Raw genomic sequence first — 19,633 nt, forward strand, 5'->3', positions numbered from 1 at the left:
CCATGTTCCCAAGGCCTTTTGTTCACCTTTAAGGTGTCACTCATCTCCCTGTCCTGTGATTATTTTTGTGTCAGCCCCACTAGAACACAGGAACTCCTCAAGGGCAGAAACTACGTCCCAGCACCCAGTGTCTGATAGCTCCCAGCATTTGGTAATACAGCATGTGCTCAAAGCATTTGACAAATCAGTGAATGAAAGAATGGGTAGAGAATGAATGAAGGGAGTTAGAATGAGTGTAGCTCTGGCAATTGGAATGCACCTTGTTCTGAGCAGCTGAATTCTCCAGAAATTCTCCGTACGTGTGTGTGCTCATCTTCAGCACTTCTGCATCCAAGAATACTGGTAGTCAGACAAGTTATTCTCTAGAGGTAATCAGAAATGCTTGGTTTAGACTCATTAGTGGGTTATAAAATTAATGTAATAAGTCCTGAAAAGCATTTTTTAAATTAGCTAGAATACAAGAAAACAGAATGTATCCAAATACATAAGGTCAAGTGATTTGGGGACATGTGGCCCAATTTGCCCAGAACACCCTGCTTTATTCTTATTGGCCCAGCATGGTTGCTACCTTCAAAATAATAACTTTCCCAGTGTGTACTGTAAATTGGGTGATCATGTTCATTATACATACATTTGTGTATAATGTAAATACTGGTTTATGAAGTAAAGCATATTTCTTACAGTGGACAATGGTCAAAACAACTTTGAAATTATGTAAGATAAGGTGAATATAGAAAATAAAAATTAAAAAATTAAAAGTTTGATAAACACTTTTCTTGAGAGACTCAAACTTCTGAGACTCCGGGGAAGCAGCATCGAGGAGAAAAAGCCAGGGAAAAGCAGAGGAAAGAAAAGAAAATTGAAGTGTGGCTGGATAGCTTTCTAATCCTCACACTATCCTGTGTGGAAGGCAGAACCTTACAAATGGGGAATGAAGCTCACCGGGCTTAAATAACTTGCCCAGGTCTGGTCTACATGCCATCAAGCCACAGTGCCAGCATTGAAATCTAGGTCTACACACAGTGAAAAGTAAAAGCATTTTGTTCTACACATAGCGGGGGAAAGGATTTTTTTCCACTTCTTGGACACCACAATATTTGTAACCACATCAAAATTGAGGAGGGGATAATGGAACATATCTCCCAGTGTCCCGTTATGACTTTTGTAAGTTAAGAAACATACTTTTATTTTGGAAATATTCTGCATTTGAAAGTAGTTAGCATTTTGATTCAGAGATCAGTTCTTAATTATGGACCAAAAAAGTGGGTGTTTCAGATTGATGAAATAAGCCTTGCTAGGCAAAAGCAAAGAAAATGAGTAGTTCTGTGCAAAGTGTCACATTAACAAAGAGTGCAGGGTCTGAAGTCAGACAAGCATCGGTCCAAATCTTAACAGCCAGGGGACTGCAGACAGGTTCTCAAATTTCTCTGTGCCTTAGTTTACTCATCTATAAAATGCCCACTACAACAGTACCTACCTCATGGGGTTCTAATAAAGACTAAACAAAAGAATCCACATAAAGCTCTGAACATGTTTCCTGGAATGTGGTAAATGCTTGGCAATGTTGACCACAGTCAAAATAGAAATCAAGATGATTGGAGCCAAAGGTGCTCTCTTCTTACTTTTATTTGTTCTTCCCATCATCATACACCCCCACCTTCGATGGTCTTCCTCTAGCTGCTCATACATTCCTGCAATAACCCCCACTTGGCCATGACACATTATTTCTTTAAGAGAGTGTTGCACACAATTTGCTAGTATTTTGCTAAGGATTTTTACATCTGTGTTTATGAAGTTTTTTCCCCTTGTAATATCTATCAGATTTCATACCAAGATGACGCTAGCCTCATAAGATGAACTGGGCAGTATTTCATCCTCCTAGTTTCTAAGAGTTTGTAAAACATTGGTATATTTCTTTCTTAAAAGTTTGATAGAATTCACAACCGAAGCCATCTGGGCCTCAAGGTTTTTTTGTGGGAGGTTTTTAAACTACACATTTAATTTCTTTACTAAATATAGGGCTATTCTGCTTCTTCAGTCACACACAGTATGTTGTATTTTCTAAGGAACTGTCCATTCATCTAGGTTGTTGAATTTATTGACATAAAGTTATTCATAATATTCATGTATTTTCCTTGTGATGTTTGTAGCATCTGTCCTACTCTCATTTCTAGTATGATATTTTGTGTCTTCTCCCTTTTTTTCTTAACAAATCTGGCTACAAGTTTATAAACTTTGTTGAAATTTTCCAAGAACCAGCTTTAGGTTTCATTGATTTTCTGTATTATTTTTGTTTTATATTTTATTGATTTCTGCTTTTGTCTTTGTTATTTTCTCCCTTCTGTTTTCTTTGGGTTTAATTTGTCTTCCGTGTCGTGATTTTTTAAGGCAGTATCTTAGATTGTTAATTTTAGACCTTTCTTATTTTCTAATATAAACATTTAATATTTTACATTTCCCTTGAGACACTGCTGTAGCTACATCTACATCCCACACTTTTGATATGTTTTCATTTTTATTCAGTTCAAAATATTTTTTAAGTTCTCTTGTGATTTCTTCTCTGACCCATGTGTTGTTTAGTCGTCTATTGCTTAATTCCTAAATATTTGGAGATTTCTCAAATAGCTGTTATTTATTTCTAATTTAATTTCATTATGGGTGGAGCACATACTCTACGATTTCAATACTTTTAAATTTGTTGGAACTTGTTTATGATTAACATTTAGTCTCTTTTGGTTAATGTTCCATGTGAACTTGAAAAGAATGTATTCTCTTGTCATTGGACAGAGTCCAGTTAGGTCCAGTTGACTGGTGCTGTCTTCTACATCCTTGCTGATTTTCTGTCTTACTTCTTTATTGATTGCTAAGTGAAGAGTATTGAAATCTGTAACTGTAACTGTGGGGTTTTTTAAAATTTCCTTTCAGTTCTGTCAAGTTTTGCTACATGTATTTTGAAGCTCTAGTACATTTAGGATTCTTATATCATCCTGATGAATTGACGCCTTTATCATGATGAAAAGTTCCTCCTTATTCCTAGTAACATTCCTTTTTATATTGTCTGCTGTAACATAACCAGTCTAGCTTTCTTGTAATTCATGTTTGCATAGTACATCTTTTTCCATCCTTTTAATTCTAACTTTCTGTTCTACAAAGTGGTTTTCTTGTACACAGCACATAATAGGATCTTACTTTTCGTAACCAGTCTGACAATCTCTGACTTTTAATTCGAGTGTTTAGACCACTTACATTTAACATAATTATCAGTATGGCTGAATTTAAATCTACTATTTGCTATTGGTTTTCTATTAGACTCATCTCTCCTTGTTATTGTTTGTTTCTTTTTTTCTGCTTCTTTTGATTTAATTAGTGCTTTTTAATATTTCATTTTATCTCTATTGCTGGATATATATATGTATATACACAAACACACATATATGTTTAAGTATATATATAAAACTTATTTTATTTTTCATGATTTTCCTACTTTTTATAATACATATTTCTAACTCATTATACATGTTCAACTAATATTATGCTACTTAATATGTAATGTAAAACTCTTATAGCTACAGGCTTACCATGGTTTGACTTTATGATGGTGGGAAAGCAATACACATTCAGTAGAAATCATACTTTGGATTTTAAATTTTGATCTTTTCCTTGGCTAGCAATATGCAGTGTGATAGTCTCTTGCAATGCTGGGCAGTGGCAGTAAGCTACAGTTGCCAGCCAGCCATGCAGTCACGAAGGTAAACAACAGATACTCTACAGTGTACTGTGTTGCCAGTGTTTTTTGATACTGTGTTTTATGGTTTTGCATCCCATGGTGTCCCTAAAATGCCAGTTTTGACTTACGATATTTTCTACTTACGATGGGTTTATCAGGATGCAACCCCATCATCAATTAAGGGGCATCTATATAGACTTCCATTTCTCCCTATCCTGTCCTTAAAGCTGTGGTCAAATATTTTACTTTTATTAATACATATTTGATATATCTCAAAAATACATTGTTACTATTTTTGCTTCATGCAGTCAATTAGCTTTTCAAGAAATTTAAAAATAAGGACACAAAGTCTTTTCTATTTGTCCACATATTTACTACTTCTGAAATAGTGTCTTTCAAGTTTCCATCTGGTATCATTTTGCTTTGGCCTGAATAATTTCCTTTAAACATTTCTTGTTGCATATATCTGCCGACAACAAATTCCCTCAAGTTATGTCTGATAAACTTTATTTCATCTTTGTTTTTGAAGATGTTTTCATTAAATATAGAATTCAAGGCTGCCTTTTTCTTTGAGCACTCTAAAGATGTTATTTCATTGTCTTCAGGCTTGCAAAGTTGGAGGTGAAATGAAGTCTGTGATCCTTCCATTGTCTGTTTTGTATATAATGTGTATTCTTCTCTGATTGCCTTTAAGATTTTCTGTGCAACACTGGTCTTCAGCAACTTAATTATGTGCCTTTGTTTCTTTATTTCATTTTATTTTTGGAGATGGGGTCTTGTTATGTTGCCCCAGCTGGTCTCAAACCTTAGGCTCAAACAATGTTCCCACCTTAGCCTCTCTAGTACCTGGGACTACAAAAGTGCATGCCACCATACCTAGACCTTAATTTTTTTGATGAAATTATTTCATCTCCTGGTTCATTAAGCTTCTTAGATTTACGAAATAGTTTTCATCAAATTTTGAAATCTTTCAGCTATTATTTCTTCAAATACTTTTTCTGTCCCTTATCCTTTTCTCCATGTATGATAGACTGCTTGATATTATCCCACAGATCACTGGGTCTCTGTTCACTAATTTTTTTTTCAGTTTTTTATTTCTGTGATTCATCTTGCATAGGTAACGCTGCTGTATTTGTAGGTTCACTAATCTTTTCTTCTGCATTGCCTAATCTATTAATCCCATCTAGTGAAATTTTCATTTCAGATGTTGTATTTTTTTCACCATGGTTCTTTTTTATCTTTCATTTTTTTCTGATTATTTTTGTGTTTTTGTTTATTTTTATTTTATTTTATTTTATTTAGAGACAGGGTCTCACTCTGTCACTCGGGCTGGAGCGCAGTGGCACAATCACAGCTCACTACAACCTCAACCTCATGATCCTCCCACCTTAGCCTCCCAAGTAGCTGGGACCACAGGCATGTACCACCACGCCCAACTAATTTTTAAATTATCTTTGGTAGAGATGGAATATCACTTTGTTGCCCAGACTGGTCTTGAACGTCTGAGCTCAAGCAATCCTCCCACTCTAACTTCCCAAATTGCTGGGATCATCCCCATGAGCCACCATACCCAACTGTTTTTTGTGTTTTCCTTTAAATATTGATACACACTAATAAAATTTGTTGTAACATCCTTGTCTGCTAATTCCATTACCTTGTTACTTCCAGTTCTGTTTCTCTTAACTGATTCTTCTTCTTGTTACAGGTATTTTTTTCTGCTTTTTAGCATATCTAGTGATTGTGTTTGATGCTGGCATTGTTATCATTACATTATTAAGTGTCTGCATTATGTTGTCTTCCTTTAATTAGTATTGGACTTTCTTTTGCTAGGCAGTGAAGTTAAGTGCTAATCTTCAAGATCCGTTTTTAAGCTTTACTAGAGAGAGGCTAGGGCTGTGCTGTCCAATAAGATAGTCACTAGCTACCTGTGGCTACTGAAATGCGGCTAATCTGAATTGAGATGTGATAAAGGCATGAAATACACACTGGATTTGGAAGACCTAGTATGAGAATAAGAATGCAAAGTATCTCATTAATAATTTTATATTGGTTACATATTGATGACACTTTGGATATACTGTGTTAAGTAAAATATATTACTAAAATTAATTTTATCTATTTCTTTTTACCATATATGTGGCATGCATTATATTTCTACTAGACAGCACTGTTCTAGAACAGAGGTCTGCAAACTACAGCCTACAGGATAGCCACCTATTTTTGTTAATAAAGTTTTATGGGAACTCAGCCATACCTACTCACTTATCTGTTGTCTATGGCTGCCTTCACACTAAAATAGATTAGTTGTGACAGAGAATATACGACCCACAAGCCTAAAATCTTTGCTCTCTGAAAATTTAACAAAAAATGTCCACCCCTGGTCTAGAGTACCCTTCACTCCAAGGATAGTTCAGCCCTATTTTCTAACTTGTGATGCCTCCAAGGTCTCCACTGAATGCTTCAGGGCTGAATGAGGACTCCCCTTTGGCTAGTCAGACAAAAAACACTTTCCCATTTCATGTGTGCTCTGGGTTTATTCAGCTTACAACTAAAAAGTCTTTTCTTGCCCAGACTTGTAGAGCATCATTCTACATACTTGTATCCTAACACTCAGCAAAAATTCAAGAGATTCCTATGCATATTTCTGGAGCTCTTTTTCTGCATAGCTTCCTCCTTCTCAGAACTCTGCCCCAGTACCTCTCACCACCTCAGCCTCCCCAAACTCTGATCTTCATCTCATCAATTCAGCGAGGCTACTAGGATCTGCTCATATCCCTCCTTCCTGGATCCATGGTCTAGAAATTGCTTTCAGACAGAAAACCAGGGCAGTCATTGAATTCACTTTGTTTCTCTTCTCTTAGGGATCACAGTCATATATAGACTGTTGCTCAATGTCCAAAAGCAGTTATTAATTACAATAATTTATAATGGGCAGTTAGGTCAGGCTATTATTATTCCATCATGACTATAAGGTGATGTCCCCTCTACTTAACATTTGATAGGTAGAACTTACTATGTAGTATACTCTGGGTCTTCAGACTTTCCAAAGATTTGGTAAATTTGACTGACTTGTATGCAGCTAGAGAACAAAGTGTAGAACTTTTCCTGCAGTTTGCCTAAATAGTTGATATGCTATATAATCATTGACCACAATTTCTCATGTTCAGGTTATGACAGAGAAGACAAAGAGAACTTGATAGAAGAAGCTGAAAGAAGGGTAGCTTGGAGCTATGCATTTCTGAATCTATTTGTACATTTATATCAGAGGTAGAACAAGCATATTAGCAGGCCTAGAAAAGATGATAGTGCAATGGCGTGATCTTGGCTCACTGCAACCTCTGCCTCCCAGGTTCAAGTGATTCTCCTGCCTCAGCCTCCCGAGTAGCTGGGAATACAGGCATGTGCCACCATGCCCGGCTAATTTTGTATTTTCAGTAAAGACGGGGCTTCTCCATGTTGGTCAGGCTGGTCTCAAACTCCCAACCTCAGGTGATCCGCCCACCTTGGCCTCTCAAAGTGCTGGGATTACAGGCATGAGCCACCGTGCCCGGCCATGATGTACCTCTTTTTAAAGCATGTGAAAAGTTTGGGAAGCAATTATCATTAGCTCCAGATGCTATATTATGTGAAACAAATAGAGCTGTATACCTTCAGGTATTTATAGTGAAAAAAAAGAACTGATCCAAAATACAGATAAATGATAGAGATAGATAGATGGATATCCCCCAAAAAGTTTGTTTTATATTAGTGGCATTTCTTTATTAAGAGATAGAAACTACAATCAGCCGATAAAACCAAAAAGGAAATTACAAGTAAAAACAAACAAGCATCTATTTTCTCGCACCTGATTAGAAAAATATTTATTTCATAAAAATGTGAAGAACCCATTTGTTGAAAATAGAATGAGTAGTTATACTTTTAGTCAAGGTGGAGGAGATGGAAGAGAACTGGGAAGAGAATAACATCAAAGATAGGTGTCAAAAATAGAAGATTCAAGAATCATATAAAGGGGTAGATAAAAAAAAAGAAGTCAAAAAGAAAAAAGGAGAAGAGAGAGGAAAAAATAAAGAACTTGGGGTGCAACAGTGCCAGGCTTATATTAGGTGCTCAAGGAAAGTTAATTAGATAGATGATGGATGGATGGATGGATGGATGGATGGATGGATGGATGGACAGACAGTAGGAACAATATAATAGAAGAGAATAAACGTGATACCTGAAAGTGAGCATTTGATCTTGTAGAACAGAGAAGAAATCTAATGGAGATAGACAGAATTGTCATGAAGGGTTTTTTAGGATGGTAATTTGTAACTATTTTAAGTGCAAATAAGTTTTCCCCCAGTTAATTCATGATTGAAACTTCATCTCAAAGGTCAACTTTCTGAAAGAGACCTTTAGCATCAGTCTAGATTAATTCACCTGTTTTATTCGTCTTCTGGTACCATGTATTTTTCCTTTATAACTCTTATTACAGTTTTGAAAAATGTTTTGGTAACTATTTGTTGAATATCTGTTCTCCCACTAGAATGCAGGCTCCATGAGGGAATGAGCTATGCCTTCATTGCTACCCCCTTGTCATCAGGGTCTGGAATAAAGTGTGGCCCAAATTTACCTCCCAATAAATATTTGTTGAGTAAAGTGTAAGTAAGTGCATGAATTCATGAATGAAGGAGGGTGGTACTTGCAGAAATGCAGAGCTGTGAGACCTACCCAGCCCCATGAGGACTGAGCCTATTCATCCAAGGAGTGGCTTTAGTGCAATAGGAAATGCCCTGGAATTAGAGCCAGGAAGCTTCACATCTGCCTCTGCTATTTACTTACTGTATTAACTAAGACAAGATAATTTATCTCAGCTTCTGTTTTCTGATCTCTTAAATGAGGATTATACACCTCATATGGTTGTTATGAAACTTGGATGAATAAAGTGTTCAAACTGGGTGTGATGGCGCATGCCTGTAGTCCCAGCTACTCGAGAGGCTGAGACAGGGGTATCACTTGAGCCCAGGAGGTCAAGGCTGCAGTGAACTATGATTGCACCATTGCACTCCAGCCTGAACAACAGAATAAGAACCCATCTCTAAAAAAAAAAAAAAAAAAAAAAAAAAGTGCTTAGAACTTCTCCAGTGTTTTCTCCCAAGAACCCTTCTGGAAAAAGCGGGCATTCACATCTGTGTTGAACTCAAGGTATACTAAAAACAAAAGCAACTTCTTTGAAACAGATTTTAGCTAAAAAGTTCATGCAAATGCTTCATTTTATACCATAATATATATCTACATTGTCTCAATGCTGAAATTCTGTTTTAAATTATTCATCAGTTAATTTAGATTTTTATTTCATAAAATAATGGAATAAAATGGATGTTTATAGAACATGCACCATATTATCCTTTGCTTTTCCATATTTTTGAGAAACATGGATTGATGTAAAATGACCTGCTACATGGTGGGCAGGACCTCCATAAGTGTTTGCTGAATCCGAATCTGCCCACCAGAGGAGTTGCAGGGTTGAATCAAAAGCAAAGCTTTTGATTGATGCAAAGAGGATTTCTCCCACAGGAGGAGTGCCCAGGCAGGCTGCTAATCTGGGGATAAATCAAAAGGTACAGGTCAAAAATGACCTATAAACTTCTTTGAATCTAGATAATCAAAAGGAAATGATCAGTGCTATATAAAATGTAGGCTATATGTAAAATGATTATATATTTATCATAAATTATTAGAATTATCATTATAAATTTGTATAATAATGTTTTATTATATATAAAAATGTTATTATATAATATACTGGACTGTCTACAGAGAAAAAAACATACTTAATTGTAAAGATTACTCCTAGCCAGGTGTGTGGCTCATGCCTGTAATCCCAGCACTTTGGGAGGCCAAGGCGGGCAGATCACTTGAAGTCAGGAGTTGAAGACCAGCCTGGTCAACATGGCGAAACCCCGTCTCTACTAAAAATACAAAAATAAATTAGCTAGACATGGTGGTGTGCACCTGTAATTCCAGCTACTTGGGAGGCTGAGGCAGGAGAATCCCTTGAACCTGGGAGGTGGTGGTTGCAGTGAGCTGAGATTGTGCCACTGCACTCCAGCCTGGACGACACAGCGAGACTCTGTCTCGAAACAAAAACGAAAACAACAACAACAAAAAACTCCTATCTTTGGTTTTATTCTTAGAAACTAATGTAAAACAAACAAACAAACCTTCCCCACCCCCAGCTCTATTTTAACATCCAGACTTTGGTCTGCTCTGAATCTGAATTTGCCATGAATTCAGCTACACATTTAGCTGTAGCTCAATTTCTATTTCCAAGGCTTTGACCCAATGAAAGCATTAAACATACTATCACAAAAGCAAACCTCCCTATGAACAAACGTGGTCTGCCCTCAGTTTCCTCACTGTGAAGTGGAGATAACAACACCTATCTCACAGGTTGGTTACAAGCATTCAATGAAATGATGCACACAAACATGCCTGGTACAATGCCCGCCACATTGCAAACGACCACCCAACTTGTAGGGTTTATTCACTGCTTTATCACCAATTTCCACTTGTTACAGGCAGAACTGTGTCCCTAGCCACAATTCATGTTGAAGTCCTAACCCTTCATATCCAAGAATATGACTGCATTTGGGTTGTGTTTGTTTGCTTGTTTTTTGAGACAAGGTCTCACTCCATCACCCAGGCTGGAGTGCAGTGGTGTGATCACGGCTCACTGCAGCCTCGACTTTCCAGTCTCAGATGATCCTTCCACCTCAGCCTCCTGGGTAGCTGGGACTACAGGCACACGCCACCACACCTGGCTAGTTTTTTGTAGAGATGGAGTTTCGCCACATTGTCCAAGCTGGTCTCAACCTCCCAGGGTCAAGCAATCCTCCCACCTCAGCCTCCCAAGAAGCTGGGACTATAGGCACACACCACCATGCTTGGCTAATTTTTGTATTTTTTGTAGAGACAAGGTCTTGCTGTGTTGCCCAGGCTGGTCTCAAACTCCCAGGCTCAAGTGATCTGCCCATCTAAGCCTCCCAAAGTGCTGGGATTACAGGTGTGAGACACCATGCCCAGCCCAATGTGACTGTATTTGGAGATAGGGTCTTTACAGAAGTAATTAAGTTCAAATGAGGTCATTAGAGTAGGACCTAATGTAATATGACCGATGTTCTTTAAGAGAAAATCTGGATGCAGACAGAGGGAAGACAATGTGAAGACAAAGGGAGAAGAGGGCCATCTACAAGTCAACAAGAAGAAGTCTGGAGCAGATCCTTTCCGCACAGCTCCCCTGAAGAAACCAGCCCTGCCAACACCACCTTGATCATGAACTTCCAACCTATAGAACTGCAGGAAAATAAACATCTGTTGTTTAAGCCATCCAGCTATGGCAGCCCTAGTAAACTAACATACCACTAGAATAAAAGCTCCATGAGGGCAAGTGTTTTTCTTTTTGCTCTATACTGTATCCTAAGTGCCTAGAACACAGCCTGGCCCATAGTAAGCACCTAATAAATAATTGTTGACCTATTCCATAAATGTCCAATCCTGAGCCTGGCACAGATATTTAGCAAATATTTGAAGACTGGATAAATGATTCTATTTCCAAATACCAAATTAGAACACAGTCTGAAAAAAATATGTATTACCTGATTTTTAAATATATATATATATAAGCTTTGTTAAACTTTAAATATTGTCACACTTAAATCACCTTAATTGGAAAGGGCAAAATGTCATGAAATCCATGCTGGTCTTGGAAAATCCAATTTTGGTAGAGTACATCCTTAATTGTTTAACATCCAAACTCCCTGGCCTAAATTTAAGCACTGCATAGCTCTCTCTCTTGCCAATCCAACCTCATTTCCCCAAGTCCCCCACAGGATCCATCTGCTGAAACCACACTGGTCTCTGCATCACTTCCAGAAATACCATCCTGCTAGGCTCAGCTCAAACCCCTCTTCTCACATGAAGCCTTCTTCATCCTCTGAAGCCAAAGTAATAAAGTAATACCACTTTCTTTAGGGACTTTTTTTTTTTTAAATGTATCGCTTACTTCCTCATACCATTAGTTATCTTTGTGTGAGTTTATCTGGTTTCTATTCTAGGTTAAAAACTCTTTGAGGACAGGAACTTTTAAAAACACTTAATTCTACCCTATCTAGGTTGGAATCCAGCAAATATTATAAAGAGATTTTAATTAAATCACTGGAAAACACACAGTCAGCATTTACACACAACCCCAGCCTTGAAAGCACAGAGAGCCAGAGAAGGCACTGGCAAATCCAAGTCTGTTAACATTAACAACTTGAGCACAAGTTCTACTCAAAGTGGGAAATAGAGAAGAACTACAATAACATAGTTCAAAGTGATGCTGTCACTTCCAAAAGGTATCACTTTACTGTTAACACCAGTATAATAAATATCCATCATGCCCTACTTTTGAATAATATCTATTTGATTAATGCCCAGCGGCATTTCCTTCCCAAGGCTTCATACTATTCCTCTTGCCACTTGTTCTTTTTCTTGTTTTTGAGACTGGGTCTTACTCTCTTGCCCAGGCTGGAATGCAATGGCACAATCATGGTTCACTGCAGCCTCAACCTCTCAGGCTCAAGGGATCCTCCCACTTCAGCCTCCTGAGTAGCTGGGACTACAGGCACGCACCACCACACCTGGCTAATTTTTCTATTTTTTGTAGAGACAGGGTTTCACTATGTTGTCCAGGTTGGTCTTGAACACCTGGGCTCAAGCGATTCTCCTGCCTCTGCTTCCCAAAGTGCTGGTATTACAGGCGTGAGCCACCTTACCTGGCTCCCCTCTTGCTGTTTTTTTGATTAAGTAGGCATTTGCCTCAGATAACCAGATCAGCAGCAGGACCAAGAAATACACTTCAGCTGTTTTGTGGGCTTTGGCAAACAGTTAATGTGTGTTTGTGCAATCATAGGTAGAAGGAATACCATAAAGAATTAAAAATAATTTTTTAAAAAATATCTGATTCTTCTGATTCACTTGATATGAAACATGAGCCAATGTCAATCAAATTCTTTTCTCTTGGCCAGGCACAGTGGCTCACGCCTGTAATCCCAGCACTTTGGGAGGCCGAGGCAGCTCAAGGGTTCGGAGACCAGCCTGGGCACCATGGTGAAAATACAAAAAATTAGCCAGTCATGGCGGCGTGTGCCTGTAGTCCCAACGACCTGGAAGGCTGAGGTGAGAGGATCACTTGAGCCTGGACGGTCAAGGCTGCAGTGAGCTGAGACTGTGCCACTGCACTCCAGCCTGGGTGACAGAGGGAGACCCTGTCTCCAAAAAAAAAAAAATTTTTTTCTCTAATTTAATGGGAAAAAGCAGTGTAATATTCCTCAAGTGGCTTTCTAGCTGCTTGATCCCATCTTCACATGACCTTTAAAAATCTTGTTGCTATATTTCTTTTCATATAATTGCATCCAAGCAATATGATAAATAAAGGTAGTTAGGATGAGGCAGGAGAGTGGTTCCTAACCTCACACATAAGCATGAATGTCAGTCCTTGGCTATTTCAGTAAGCATTCTTCATTTAACCCCCAGTCTAATATTTTTATGTGATATAACAGTGATACTAGAGGAGGGCAGGGAAGTGTAGGGAAGGGAAGGGTGTGGTCCCTGGCTAGAGCTCCACCCATGAGCCTGTGCCCACAGACCTATGTGAGGACAGGCATTTCTGTTTTCCTGCCTAAATGTTGCATTTCCCAAGACCACTCCAGCCTGCCATGCCCCCATCCTGTGCCTATAAAAACCCTGAGACCCTAGCAGGCAGAGACACAAGCGGCTGGACGTTAAGAGGAACACACCAGCGGAAGAACACAAGCAGAGGAATGCACTGGCATAAGAGTACACCGACAGACACTGGCAGGCCATCAACCGGGGGAATGACACAGTTTGGCCAGAGTGGTCGGAGAAGGGCCCAGGCTGCTGAGTGGCTGGACTCCAGGGGAAAACCACCTTCTCACTATATCCCCCTTCTGGCTCCCCCACCTGCCGAGAGCTATTTTAACTCAATAAAATATTGCACTCAGGCCGGGCGTGGTGGCTCACACCTGTAATCTCAGCACTTTGGGAGGCTGAGGCAAGTAGATCACTTGAGATCAGGAGTTCGAGACCAGCCTGGCCAACACGGTAAAACCCATCTCTACCAAAGCTCATACAAAAATGAGCTGGGTGTGGTGGCACATGCCTGTAGTCCCAACTATTTGGGAGGCTGAGGCAGGAAAATCACTTAAACCCAGGAGGCAGAGGTTGCAGTGAGCCAAGATGGTGCCACTGCACTCCAGCCTGGGCAACGGAGTGAGACTCTGTCTCAAAACAAAAAACAAAAAACCTTGCACTCATTCTCCAAGCCCATGTGTGATCCAATTTTTCTAGTACACCAAGGCAAGAAACCCCAAGATGCAGAAAGTCCTCTGTCCTTGCAATAAAGCAGGGGGTCTCATTGAGCTGACTGACACAAGCCACCTACGGATGGCTAAACTAAAAGAGCACATGGTAACACACGCCCACTGGGGCTTCAGGAGCGGTAAACATTCACCCCTAGACACTGCCATGGGGCTGGAGTCCACACTCCCCATGACCTGCCCATCTGCCTGCTCCCCCTAGGGTTTTTTGTTTTTTGTTTTTTTTCTTGAGACAGTCTTGCTTTGTTGCCAAGGCTGGAGTGCAGTGGTGTGATCTCAGCTCACTGCAACCTCCACCTCCCAGGTTCAGGCAATTCTCCTGCATCAGCTTCCTGAGTAGCTGGGATACAGGCATGTGCCACCACGCCCAGCTAATTTTGGTATTTATAGTAGAGACAGGGTTTCACCATCTTGGCCAGGCTGGTCTCGAGCTCCTAACCTCAAGCGATCTGCCCAGCTCAGCCTCCCAAAGTGCTGGGATTACAGGCATGAGCTACCGTGCCCAGCCACCCCTAGGGGTTTTGAGGAGCAGGGCAGCGAAGAAGCGAGTCCAAGCCACACCCCATCGCATGCTCTACAAAGGGGACAAGATAATTTTTCTCCTTTCAATAGGACATCCATTTTTATGTGATATAACAGGACATTTTATATGAAACTCTTAATTATAATACTTTAAATATATGTAATTATTAAATATTATAGTTAAATTTAATTATATTTAATATTTTCCTTGAGAAATAGCTTTAAATTATACTATTTTGAGTAAAGTTTATACTTTCAAGAATATAACAGAGGTACTAAAGCAAGTGATAAGCCATAAGGTATAAGATATAAAAATGCAAATCAATATTAGATAAATAATAGTACAAGCATCCTATTTATGGAGAAATAAATTCAAATTTTAAAAGTCATGTATATGTCCGGGCACAGTGGCTCACGCCTATAATCCCAGCATTTTGGGAGGCCAAGGCGGGTGGATCACGAGGTCAGGAGTTCGAGATCAGCCTGGCCAACATGGTGAAACCTCGTCTCTACTAAAAATACTAAACTTAGCCAGACGCGACGGCAGTCACCTGTAATCCCAGCTACTTGGGAGGCTGAGGCAGGAGAATGGCTTGAACCCAGGCAGCAGAGGTTACAGTGAGCTGAGATTGCGCCACTTCACTCCAGCCTGGGTGACAGTGAGACTCTGTCTCAAAAAAAAAAAAAAAGAAAAGAATAAGAAAAGTTATTTTTATGGCCAAGGAAATTAGTTGTTAGAAAAATATAGAACTGTCTGTTAAGTATAAAAATTGTAACAGAAACTATAAAAAAGACAAAGCCCTTGCTCTAAGTAGCTTATAAACAACTACAAGAGTTCAAGCAAACTAGAAATGTATTTGTGTTTGTGTTTGTTTTTGTTTTTGTTTTTGAGACAGTCTTGCTGTCACCTAGGCTGGAGTGCAGTGGCGCGATCTCAGCTCACTGCAACAACGATTCTCCTGCCTCAGCCTCCTGAGTAGCTTGGGAATACAGGCATGCGTCACTGCACCCGGCTAATTTCTGTATTTTTACTAGAGACAGGGTTTCACCATGTTGGCCAGAGTAGTCTCGAAATGCTGACCTTAAGTGATCCGCCCCCTGCTCGGCCTCCCAAAGTGCTGGGATCACAGGTGTGTGCCACTGCACCCAGCTAATTTTTGTATTTTTAGTAGAGACAGGATTTCGCCATGTTGGCCAGGCTGGTCTCCAACTCCTGGCCTCCAATGATCCACCTGCCTCAGCCTCCCAAAGTGCTGGGATTATAGGCATGAGCCACCGCGCCCAGCTGCTAACTAGAAATGTAAAGTGCACAGAGTGGTTGTGCTGGTAATAATTCTAGAGTATAAAAACAATTTAAAAATTTTTTGGAGAATTTGTTTTTCAGATTTGAAAAGAAAAGGTGAATGATACACATATCTGTTTAAAACAATGATACAGGAAAGGTTTTCTTTAAAACAGGCTAAAAATTTTTGCCTTCCTTTCCTAATTTCTAAAGATGATGGAATAGAAAGACCATTACCTGGGCCAGGTGCGGTGGCTCACGCCTGTAATCCCAGCACTTTGGGAGGCCGAGGTGGGCAGATCACTTGAGGTCAGGAGTTTGAGACCAGCCTGGCTAATATGGTGAAATCCCCATCTCTACTAAAAATTTAAAAATCAGCTGGGCATGGTGGCGTGCACTTATAATCCCAGCTACTTGGGAGGCTTAGGCAGGAGAATAGCTTGAACTCGGGAGGCAGAAGTTGTAGTGAGCCTAGATCACACCACTGTACTCCAGCCTGGGAGACAGAGCAAGACTCTGTATGAAAGAAAGAGAGAAAGAGAAAAAAAAGAGAGAGAGAGACAGAAATTAAGACTGTTATCTGGAATTGAAATAATAACATAATCAACAGTGTTGGCAGGGTGCAGTGGTTCACACCTGTAATCCCAACACTTTAGGAGGCCGAGGCAGGTGGATCATGAGATGAGGGGTTCGAGACCAGACTGGCCAACATGTGAAACCCCGTCTCTACTAAAAATACAAAAATTAGCCGGGTGTGGTGGTGGACACCTGTAATCCCATCTACTCGGGAGGCTGAGGCAGGAGAATTGCCTGAACCTGGGAGGTGGAGGTTGCAGTGAGCCGAGATCTCAGACACAGCAATTGCTGTGTCTGAATTATACAATGCATCTTTGTCAGTCATCTGTACCAAATGGTCTAGATTAACTGGGTTTTTTTTTGGGGGGGGCGTTGTTTGTTTGTTTGTTTGTTTGGATCTAAGGGTACTTCTGCAGGTACAGAAGAAAGTTAAGGGAAATACATTAATAAATGTGACTAATTTTGTCATTATCCAAACTACACTACTCATTTGATAACTACCACCTAATGAAAATTGAAAAGTCCTGAGGACTGGACTTCAGACAGGTACTTTCAAATGCATCACAACTGGGAACACCTTGAGATATGTGGTTCGAGAAAGTAAGCTGATATCCTACCAAGAGTGTCTCTCCTGGGAGGTGGTGATAAATGCTCCTCAAGACTTCTCCTGTTTCCTCCTAAATCTTCGGAACTCCTTTAAGATGCCCTCATCTTCATAGGCATGAATGAAAGAAAATCAATTGCATTTGAAACAATTTGCCACATAAGAAAATAAACAAACATGGAAAAGGAGACACATTCGTGTGAATCTGAGGGGAAATCTTATTTTTCAGATATTGATGAAATAGCAAAAGAAACAAGATATTGATATGAGTTTAGAATACCGTCATCCATTCCTGCTTCTTTTGAATCCATTTCCCTTATCTTTAGTGCAGAAAAGGAAACTGATTAGACACATTACTGTGTAGCAAAAGTTGTACTCAAATTTTGAAAGTGTTTCCCTCCTTTTTAAAAAACTAAATGTTTCTCTTTTCTAGAAAGTGAATTTTCTCTATTGTGAAGATACCATGACTACTAGGCAGAATTATATATTTAGTTGTGCTAGAGCACTGATGACTTCTTTTATGATGATTTTTTAAAATGTTTAAATATTCCTCATAAACCTGCAAAACTGAAGTGCTAGACTCTACAACGTTTCATAGTTAATAGACCCATTTGCAACAGCAATGAGAAAAATTTGAATGTAAGTCCAGACACTTCACATAAAATTATTGACTGGCTGGGCTGTGCACAGTGGCTCACGCCTGTAATCCCAGCACTTTGGGAGGCCGAGGCAGGCAGATCATGAGGTCAGGAGATCGAGACCATCCTAGCTAACACGGTGAAAACCCATCTCTACTAAAAACACAAAAAATTAGCCAGGCATGATGGCACACGCCTATAGCCCCAGCTACTAGGGAGGCTGAAGCAGGAGAATCTGTTGAACCCAGGAGGCGGAGGTTGCAGTGAGCCGATATTGCACCACTACACTCAGCCTGGGTGACAGAGCAAGACTCTGTCTCAAAAAACAAACAAAAAAAACCCAAAAATTATTGACGGGCTAAAATATTCTGGAAAATCTAATAAACTAAACATATTGATGTGAGCATGAACACAATATATATTGTAGATTTCTTGTTCCTATCATAAGCAAGTAACTTTAAGAGCAAAGCACACCAAAAAAAAAGCCTTTTACATAATTCAAAGCTGTCCATACTTTCTTTTATCCTCTTCCATTCTTTTTTTTATTTTTTTTTAAATTTTTATTTATTTATTTTTTATTATACTTTAAGTTTCTAGGGTACATGTGCACAACATGCAGGTTTGTTACATATGTATACATGTGCCATGTTGGTGTGCTGCACCCATTAACTCGTCATTTACATTAGGTATATAACAGTATCTTCAAGACAAGGGGAGGAAGGGAAGACACACTGCAATATACATCTGGACATATTTTAAAGATATTCACGATAGAAGAAAGCACAAATTAATGAATAAACAATTGGATAGATGACGTGCCTTGTTTGATGTGAGAACATTTAATAAAAGGTTAAAATTAATGAGCTAAGGGAAGAAAACATGGCTAAAAGGGCTGGTAGCTCTGTAAGGGTGGGGACAGGGCGGGGAACAGAGTCAGGGAGACAAACAGGATGCTGGGAGGTGAGAAATAAGGGTGGGGAGTAGTGGGCAATCTCAAGAGGAACTAACAAGGCCGTTGCTTATAGTTACCCAGAAAACCTATGAACAATAACAGACAAGCAGATGCAGGTCAGAAAGAAACAGCGGAGCAGCTAGAAGCCCCTCCTGCTGAGACAACACACCAGACACGTTAATGGTGTTTGCGGGCTGCAGGTCATCTCTCATACTCACATCCACAACTGCTGACACCTCTGTTTCCCGTCGAATCAACAGATCCTGGCAAAAGACCCCCAGAGAGGATGAATGGACCTTGATCCAGGAGTTTTAATATATTCCTATCTCTTCAGAAATAGGAACTTCGGCTCTACTCATTCTAGTTTGCTGGCTTTTCTATTTTTGGTTTTGGTGTTTCTTTTTTGTTTTGTTTTGTTTTTTTGTGTTTGTTTTTAGCTTTTCTTCTTTGGAAAGGTTTGTCAAGTAAATACTGTACGTGTTATTTTGAAGAAGAAATTCCAGTTCCAAGAACCAGCACAGGTCCAACTATCCAAGCGGTCTTTAAAAAGCCAAAGAGTCGGCCGGGTGCAGTGCCTGCAATCCCAGCACTTTGGGAGGCCGAGGCAGGCGGATCACAAGGTCAGGAGTTGGAGACCAGCCTGATTAACATAGTGAAACCCTGTCTCTACTAAAAACACAAAAACTAGCCGGGTGTGGTGGGATATGCCCATAATCCCAGCTATTCGGGAGGCTGAGGCAGGAGAATCACTTGAAGCTGGGAGGCGGAGGTTGCAGTGAGCTGAGATCATGCCACTGCACTCCAGCCTGGGCGACAGAGCTAGACTTCATCTCAAAAAAACAAACAAACAAACAAAAAAAACCCCACAGTCAATAAAAGACGTTTGCCTTCTCTCACTGCCCTTGATTCCT

At 39.7% G+C, this 19,633-nt stretch overlaps 1 long non-coding RNA gene across 1 annotated transcript; it reads right to left on the minus strand.

Annotated features, from left to right (window-relative positions):
• Positions 1 to 298: 298 nt before the first annotated feature.
• Positions 299 to 19,244, minus strand: LOC129533084 (uncharacterized). Its single transcript, XR_008679115.2, has 3 exons — positions 18,941 to 19,244; positions 17,146 to 17,239; positions 299 to 362 (listed from the first exon to the last, which is right to left on the minus strand). It is a non-coding gene; the product is annotated as an uncharacterized lncRNA (long non-coding RNA).
• Positions 19,245 to 19,633: the final 389 nt, after the last annotated feature.

The sequence above is a fragment of the Gorilla gorilla genome, chromosome 3 (assembly GCF_029281585.2).
Source record: "Gorilla gorilla gorilla isolate KB3781 chromosome 3, NHGRI_mGorGor1-v2.1_pri, whole genome shotgun sequence".
In the NCBI taxonomy this organism is placed as follows: domain Eukaryota; kingdom Metazoa; phylum Chordata; class Mammalia; order Primates; family Hominidae; genus Gorilla; species Gorilla gorilla.